Source organism: Lathyrus oleraceus, chromosome 4 (assembly GCF_024323335.1).
Source record: "Lathyrus oleraceus cultivar Zhongwan6 chromosome 4, CAAS_Psat_ZW6_1.0, whole genome shotgun sequence".
Lineage (NCBI taxonomy): Eukaryota > Viridiplantae > Streptophyta > Magnoliopsida > Fabales > Fabaceae > Lathyrus > Lathyrus oleraceus.
Window position 1 is genome coordinate 412,205,156 of NC_066582.1, and position 9,669 is coordinate 412,214,824.

The window sequence follows — 9,669 nt, forward strand, 5'->3', positions numbered from 1 at the left end:
TTGATATCCAGAGGGTATAGCTAGGGCTTGACTGGGAGCTTGTCCTGGTGCGTATAAAGCATTATTGCTCTTATATGAAAAATTAGGATGGTTCTTCCAGTTTGAGTTATAGGTATACGAGTAGGGATTTCCTTGAGCATAATTCACTTGCTCTGCTTGGATTCCTGTTAGGAGTTGACAATCTGCAGGAGTGTGACCTTGGATTCCACAGACTTCGCAATTTTGAGTTGCGGCAACCACGGTGGCTGGAGGTGATACATTTAAACTTTCAATTTTCTGGGCCAGAGCATCCACTTTTGCATTAACATGATCAAGGCTACTTATCTCGTACATGCCACTTTTTGTTTGAGGTTTTTCTACCATTGTTCGTTCGCTTCCCCACTGATAATGGTTTTGGGCCATGCTCTCGATAAGTTGATAAGCATCGGCATAAGGTTTATCCATAAGCGCACCACCTGCGGCGGTGTCTATTGTTAACCTTGTGTTGTATAAGAGACCATCATAGAAGGTATGAATTACTAACCAGTCCTCTAAACCATGGTGTGGACAAAGTCTCATCATGTCTTTGTATCTTTCCCATGCTTCGAAAAGAGACTCGTTATCTTTCTGTTTAAATCCATTTATCTGGGCTCTCAACATATCTGTTTTGCTTGGAGGAAAATATCGGGCAAGAAAGACTTTCTTCAACTCATTCCATGTGGTGACCGAGTTGGAAGGAAGAGACTGAAGCCATCTTCTAGCTTTATCTCTTAACGAGAAAGGAAAAAGACGAAGTCGAATCGCCTCTGAAGTGACATCATTAGCTTTAACAGTATCAGCGTATTGGACAAATACGGATAAATGAAGGTTTGGATCCTCGGTAGGATTTCCAGAGAATTGATTCTGTTGCACTGCTTGTAACAGCGAAGGTTTAAGTTCGAAGTTATTTGCTTCGATTGCGGGTGGAGCAATACTCGGATGCGGCTCATCTTGCGATGGAGCGGCGTAATCTCGAAGAGCACGAGCTGGTTCTGCCATCTCGGGTATCGGCGAAGGAAGAAGATTTTTGAGGTCGGGCACTTCGATAGGAGGGATATTGTTTGCAGCACGATATTCCGAATTCGTCGTAAGACTCGGAGATATAGTTTAATGTCGTTGATTCGTAAGTAAAACGACTCGCCTTGTGAGCGAGTGTGTGGCATACAAATCAACGAAAGAAAGAAAAAAATTTGCCTTAGTCTCTACAGCGTAACAGAAGGGTTACGATATCGACTAAATAAAAGTCCCCGGCAACGGCGCCAAAAACTTGATCGCGACTTTATAAGTCTATTGGGGTACTAACTGCAAGTTCATAGTTCTATCGCGTAGTTTTAAAAGATATCGATCCCACAGGGACTTATGAATCGATATACCGTTTTTCTAAGGTTACTTCGTAAAGCTAAGGCGGATGATACTTTGATGATTAGGGGGAAAAGTAAAACTAAAATTGGATCTAATTTAAATATCAATTAAGCGGATATCGGTATGTAGTTCGTCGTAATTAGGGAATCAAATCTTCGTTGGTTTCTTGGTTTTTAAAATAAATCTTTTCAGTAGACACTATTGATTTAAAAGTCTTATCTCAAACTCTCGCTCTGTTGAATAGACTATGACTTTATGTTAACGTAGCTGTCACTTATTAGTTAAGTCCAAAATCACTTTTTGAAAACAACAGAATCTATAGAAACTCTTTTCATTAAAATAATAATCGTTTAAACACCCTCGTCTCAAACTCTCGCTCTATTGACTTAGATTATATAATTAAACTTAAATGCTTAACTCTCGTCCTAACATTTAACCTTTAAAAATACTTTTTGAAAAAGATTAGAATTTAATTAACTCTAAAAATTGCTTTCGCCCTGATTTAGAATTAATGTCCAATTTACATTGTCCAGTTAAAAACTCAAACCGTCATTCTATTGATTTTAACTTCTTTATGTCTTTTACTTTCGTACAAAAACCTTGGTATTAACTCTGTAAATTGAGACCATAAAAATAGTGACTTTTATTTTAAATAAAATTAAACCAACTTAGTTTTGATTCCTTATTCCGCTTACTTTACATACCGATATCTAAATTAATTAGCCGGACATGCTAAACAGGTCTGAACAATTATCATGCCTAAATAAAACCATATCAGGAAAACAATATAAATAAACAGTAATGCAAAGCATATATAAATTAAAACAATAAATTAAAGAACCTGAATAATTAATAGGAATCTTGAACACTCCACCACAGACCGGTTGGATTTGTTCTTGCAATCTTCAATCGGACAGGAAAATAAAAGCAAAGGAATAAAATACTATGATCTAACGTAAGGTTAGATCCAGTAAAAGATACACAATAATTTCCGGTGTAGAAACTATTGTGTGAAAAATTAATTAAGTGCTCTGAAAATTGACTGGAAAAGAAAAGGAAATAAAAATTTGCTAATAATAGAAAGTTGCAGAAAGTTAATGTTGTAAATGCTTGCACGGCGGAAAAAGAAGCGAGACCGAGAGAGCTGCAGGGTTGGATCTTTGGCTCTATTTATATTACTCTCATTTGTAACCGTTTCCAAAAGTGCATTCCGTAAGTAACTTGCACGCTTCAACGAGTCAAGCGGAAGAATAGGCTTCAACGTGCCTCTGTTGCGCGTTAAAAGCCAAAAATATAGGAGTGGGGTGTGACGTTCGTCACACCATGTGTTACGCTCGTAACACAAAGTAGCAGGGCGTGACGCTCGTCACACCTTGTGTGGCGGTCGTCACAGCTTCAACGCTCCTGGCTTGTAATTGTGGGCTGGGCTTTAGTGGAATTTGCTTTCATCCTCTTTTTCACCCCCCTTTTCTTCCTTTTTCACTTATGCTTCAAATAAGTTACCTGAGACAAATAGAAGGGAAAATACCACGTAATATCGAATAATATGAAATAAATTGAAACAAATAATAATATAATTTAATTAAATCGAGTCCAAAAATGTGATATTATTTCATGTTATCAGCTAGCTATCAAGAGATAGTGAGTAAACTCGTAGATGATTTTGCTTCTAGTAGATACAGGAAGATGTCTAACATAAGTCTATTTCACATACGACAGGGTCCCTCAGAGTCGTTGAGGGAATACTTTGCCCGTTTCAATTAGGCTACCATAAGGGTCGTCCAACCAAACCAAGAAACGTCTATGGGGGCATTCCAGAAAAGCCTCAAAGAAGGGCACTTAAACGAATCTCTCGCCGAGAGACAAGCATCCTCATTGGCACAAGTGTTCACAATGGTGGAATGCTACATAAAGGGAGATGAGAGAAACTCCAAGAAAATGACGTGGGACGTAAAAGTGTGTGTGCCTAGCACTCAAGGTTTGTAGAACCTAAGGAAGAGAAACTACGCCTTTCCCATCAAGAAGAAATCTGCCTTCAAGCAAGTAGGAAATATGGTGGAGAGATTCACGCCCTTTAACACTCTCCGTGAATATATCTGACGCGAGGTTCTCCATCTGCATAATATCCCTGCGCCTCAAACCCCAAATGCAGAAGTTATGGGACAAGAGCCCAGTAGATGGTGTAAGTTCCATAAAGTTAAAATGCACCACACAAAAGATTGTTATCATCTCAAAAAATAGATTGAGGGCTTGATCCAGGAGGGATATCTCAAGAAGTATGTCAAGGGAAATCACTCCCAAGGTTCAAGCGGGTACAGCACTCGAGGATGGGAGGACGCAAGAAACTTTGGATATAGAAAATGAAAAGCATCATTCAAGGAGGAGGGCGACAAGTTCATAAGCCATACTCTAAATACAATTGCAGGAGGATTTGCTGGGGGAGACTAGCTCTCCTCACAAAAGGTACGAACGCTAGATATAGAATATAAAGGATCTTCTCAAGGAGTCCGAGGAAAGTGATGCCAAAATGCCATAGACTGAGATCTCATTCTCCGAGAAAAATGCAGTAGAAATCTATTTTAACACCCATAATTCAATTAAGTAATTTTATTTAATTATTTAGATTTCATCTTATTAATTGGTGTTTTAAATTATTTGTGGTGTGATTGTGGGGGGTAAGTGTCCTTAAAGTAGAGGTATAGAGAGAGTAAGAGCTTGTAACATTTCTTAAGAAGTTATCTATAATTTTAATTGATTATTAGAATAAATAATATTTTATAAACAGTATTTTTATTTGAATTAATTAATTAAATAATAAAATGTTGGAATTAGGCTATTTATGAGAATTGGAGGAAATACGGGGTAAAAATAGATAAGTTGTTATTAAGTTGGGCAAATTTCATAATTAGACAAAGTGGTGAGGGAGTATTTATTTAAAAATTGGAAGATAAGCTTAGTTTTTTTTTGGAGAATTGTCAGTACGTGAGATTGGAGGAAAGAGGCAGAGATGAAGAGTAATGGTTTGAGCAATGGAGGAAAGAGGCAAAGATGGAGAGCAATGGTTTGATATTGTTACAATGTATTGTTAATCCACGAACCCTTGAAATAATAGATGAGCTTAGGGTGTGATACCAATATGAATTGTGATTAATATGATGGATTTTTGTAAAAGTAAGTTGTTGTTACATAAGGTAGTGTTTGGATGATTAAATACTGAATTTTTGAAATAAAAATAGCAATGTGAGTTGACCTATGAAGGTCACGTGCTGACCTTTTCGATGCATGTGCCGACCTGTATAGGTCATGAGTCGACCTATAAAGGTCATGAGTCGACACATGCAGTCAACACTGAAGGAGAATTGCGGTCCAAAATGCAACGGAAATTAAAAATTTCTCCTTTAGAAATCCTTACGAATGGTCATGATCAGTGATAGAATATTTACCTCTTGTGACGATTGAAACCTTTAGTGCAGATCTCTTATGACGATCAAAACCTTTGATGCAGATCCACGGAGCGATCACGAACGTTGAACGATGACAACGCCTCTACTCAGTCCACACAAACGGATTCCTTCAATCTCAATGCTAGCTGGTACGAATGAAGGCTTTGAGTGTGAGAGAGAGAGAGAAAGAGAGAAAATGAAAATAATGCAACCGCTATGAATGCTTCTGCACAAGGATTCTATTTATAGAACCACTTGTGTGGGCTTCAAGCTAAAAAGCCCACTTAAGTGTACTTTGGCCCATATCTTATAATATGCCCAAAATCACTTAAGCGTGTGGTACCTTACCATATTTCGTATTCTTCTTAAGTACACCGTACCTTACGATGTTCTACAATTCACTTAAGGGCACCGTACCTTACGGTGTTCCTTAGTTACTCTATCTCTCATCAACCCGTCATTTGTGTGTGACCCTGTAGGTTTTCGCGACGTTGACAATTATATTAAATCACGCATTTAACATAATAAACAGTGAGCGGTATCTAGCAACACATCACTGCTACCCAAGACACGAAAATGTCATGTGATCTAACAAATCCTTCTGTGATAATACTTATATGCACAATTACCCTTTTGCCCTTATGTCTATATTGAACACAAGGCATAGACCGTGTCATCCTTGTCCAGTTCAATATTGGGCCCATAGACATTTATCCTGTTATACAGGATGGGAAAATTCCATCTAGGTCACTCATGTCCCTCAGCATGCTTCGTGGAGTACCCATCAACTGTCTTTATGGTTATCCAGCTACAGACAACGTTGGATCAGCAATAAATCACTCGACTCTATGTCGCATCCGCGAAAAACAACCGGCGGGCTAAAACAAAACAACACAGAGCCGCCACCGTGCGTTATTTATCCCAAAAGAGGGAAAGGAAACGCTCAAAGTAAACCTGGGAAAAGCATGGTCTCGCGACCAAAGAGAATGGGATCGGGAGTCGGTTATGCGAAGGGAAGGTATTAGCACCCCTACGCATCCGTCGTACTCGACGGGATCCACGCTCAAAAGATAGAACAAGGTTGTTAAAACAAACATCACACACACACACTGAAGACAACACAGGTGGAGGAAGAGGGGAGAGGGCTCGCTAGGATATCGCATCCTATGCCTACGTATCTCATCTGGAATGAGAATCAGAGCTACCGTAGTTCGGCTCACGCACGCCGAAACAAAACAAAACACAAAAAGGCAAACATGGAACCCGAATGCCAATTGTTGGGCTTACATCGGCTTCTGAACCAAACAAACACACTCAGGATACGGACAGCCAATCGCTGGTCTTACATCCATATCCCGACACACAAGAGGGTTAGCAAACAAACAAGTTACTAAGGAGTCAGGCACTCGAGCCTAGTAACTGTCAAGCAAACACACACAAAAAGAAAAAGGGTGCCCGGAGAGATCTCGTGCGACCTCCTGCCTACGTACCTCATCTGGTGTGAGGATCAGGGCGACGTAGTTCCCCTTAACAGGGGAGAAACTTTCTCCTAACCAGAGACTGGGAAATGACCAACTAGAAGGGAGATTGACTCGAGCCTAATAGTTATCATGTATTCCACAATGGTCCTAGGTTGAGTTTTCTATCTACTTGCACAAGCTGCAAGCTAATCCTAAACAGGCAAAGCAAAGCATGCAAGCATAATCAAAACAAAGCAAACATTCACAATTAGCACACACTATATACAGACAAAGGTGGGCTCAAACAAAGGTTAGGCTGCAAAAGCAAGCCAACTGTATCAGGGTGATGTTAGCTCTTAACCCTAACATTGAGAGTTAGGGTGAAGCAGATGAAATAGGAAGTGAGGGGTGTGCCTCACAGCTCTTATCCCCGGCCTGGGAGAGCTTTTAGACAAAAGAAGTGTGGGTTCAGAAAGTGGGAACCCTTCTACACTTATGACTGACTCAACTGTACAACTGTACAAGGATCTTGGGTTAATATCCACAGTGCATCAACACCAGTTGTGTGAGCAAAGGGATGACTCAACAGAATAGTAGGAGATGGATTGCACATCTCTTGTGTCTGCCAATTGCCTTAACAAAGGTCTTTTCCTGCTTGGGGACAAAGATAAACAAGCACAAGCATTGCCTCTTAAGGAGGACTTCAGACAGGTGCCTGGCCAAGTAACAGGCCAGGTCTTCCAGACTACATGGAGAAAAGGAATTCTACCTCAATTGGTTAAGCAACCAAGCAACAGCAAAAGCAAGTTCACAATGAACTATAGCAACTAATGTACCTTCAAGTTGATGCAGAGTTGGATTTGGAGTCTTTTGGACGTGTAAGCATGAAACAGCTGCTCTTTGATGCTTATGTTGATGAATGAAAGGAGGATCGTGGCTCAGTTATGCTTGATGATGCTCCAATTTCCAGTTGCCATTGATGGAGCTTGCTTTGATAGTTCAAGAATCTGCTCGACAGTGGTGAATGCTTGCCTCAATTCTCCTCCAATATGCTTGTGGATGATGGAACCAACAAAGATCAAGCAAGTTCTATGGAAATTTTTGCAGAAAAAATGAAATGAAAAGTTGAGAGAATTTGCAATTTTTCAATCTAGATCTGAGATGAATGAATGTTAATCACAAAAACAGTTAGCATTAGCCTTATATATGTGCTGTTAAGTATGTTGCTAATCATGATTAGTGTAATTGCAAATGTTTAAGTGAAAACCAAGTTTAGTGCTAAATTGCAAACTGGCCAATTCACCCTCCCATGTGAAAACCAATGTAACAGTACCAACTTCACTTGGAGCAAGTCAGAAATGTTGTTTAGAAGCCAAGGCAAGTGGAATTGAGTGAATACAAAGCATAGTTTGCAAAATGACTTTTTCCCTCCAATTTTCAAAATAAGTTCAAGTGAAAAATGCACTTTCTGTGTGATGATTTTTAATGAAATGTGATGCATGAATTGAATAGAGGAGATCAAAAGAAATTTTCTCCAAAAAGTCTCACTCCATTTGGCCTTGTGGATCAAAAGTTATGCCTTGTTGAAGTTCAAATTCCATGGACAATGATTTGATCATAACTTACCAACAACACATGAGAAATTCATGTTCTTGGACTTTTTGGAAAGGTGAGAGCAAGATCTACAACTTTCATGTTGGACAAAATTTCATTTGAAGCATTTTTGGACATGTAATTTTGAGGAGAAAACCTTTCCATTTTTGGCAATTTTGAATTACAAGTCACTTTCTATTTTTGGAAAGTTTTCATCTGACTTTATTTTCTTCATTGTTGATGTTTGAAATGTCAAATGAAACTTGTTTGGACATGAATGAAGTGTCTCTAACCCTCTCCCACCTCCAAATCCATCAGTTGACCTTTGGTTGACTTTTGTTGACTGATAGATGAATGGGCAATGCCTAGATGATCTTGAGCCTCAATCTCCTGATGGAATGGCTCAATGATGAAACCCTAGCTCCCATAAGCTCAATATAATCATATGATGATCCCCATCTCCATGAAGACCTCATCTCCTTGACAAGCCCTGATTGGCACAATGCAGATGATTAGGGTTGACCAGAGGTCAAAACCCTAATCTCAAGGCATCTGATCAACCATAATGAATCTCTTGGATGATGACAATATCATGATGATGATGATGTACCATTTCAACCAAGATGATGATCAATCTCCTTGAAGAACCAAGAAACCCTAATTTGAATCACAAATCCTCAGATGACTAGTGATCAATCCATGAACCCTCAGGCTTGAATCTTAAGCTCTTTATCTTCTGATCAAGACTTAGGAGGATGACTTGCCCAATGTTGCCATATGATATGCAAAAATGCAATGCCTAATGACCTAAGAAATGAAATGCAATATGCTAAGCTAGTCCCAAGAGAGGAGGGCAAATTTTGAGGTGTTACACTCTACATCTAGGATCCATAGTGGTTTCAGGTCGAAGAGTGGTATACACCATTATCACCATGAGAATAACTAATGACACTTTGCATAACTTTTTATATAGTATTCTCATAGCGGGTCAATCCAGTATAAATATTACTCTTAGTATTCATACCTATGTTCAAGACTTGATAACTCCTTATCCATGATCCATGAGATGTGATCATCAATCCATATACATAATAGTCTTAATGCTTTAATGTTATCCCACTTTACAATAAAGCTCGACTACGGATACTTTAAGAATAATGTCCTTATGTTTAATGTGATCTCGTGATCAAGTCACACTTGATACATTAAACGGACTAGCTATTCTAGGGACTTTATTAAACAAACGTAATAAAGAAAAAGCCTTTAAATAATTCGATACAAGTACCAAAAGTATTGGCCTCTAGGGCTTACACCAACAAACACATCAAACATAATGTTACAGGCTTTAAGAATGAGGTATATGTGCCAACCTGTACATGTTATGCAATGACTCATATGAGTCATGTGTCAACATATAACTGCCAGAATGTCCATTTTGCATTGTTCGACGATTTTGGCCATAACGTTTGATCTGTATATCCAAATGATGTGCCATTTGAAGCATTGGAAAGCTAATAATCAAATTTATAACATGGTAGTGGTAGGTGAAATATTTGGATATTATTCATATGCCTATTGTATCGATAAATATGTTAGTTTGTATGTTTGGTTGATGAACCATTGCAATTGTTGTGGTAATATTGATGTGATTATAAGATGAATTTTTATACTTATAATGATAATATGTTGAGTTGAGATGTGTATTTCAATGTGAAACTATCATGTTGATGTTGTATAGAAAATTATAGGGTTGATGTGATATCGTTTGTATTGTTGAGTTGTTGTGATGATGC

General features: G+C 38.6%; 1 non-coding gene across 1 annotated transcript; it reads left to right on the forward strand.

The window, feature by feature from the left end:
• The first annotated feature begins 532 nt into the window (after window positions 1-532).
• On the forward strand, window positions 533-639 carry LOC127077839 (small nucleolar RNA R71). Its single transcript, XR_007787608.1, has one exon. It is a non-coding gene; the product is annotated as a small nucleolar RNA R71 (small nucleolar RNA).
• Window positions 640-9,669: the final 9,030 nt, after the last annotated feature.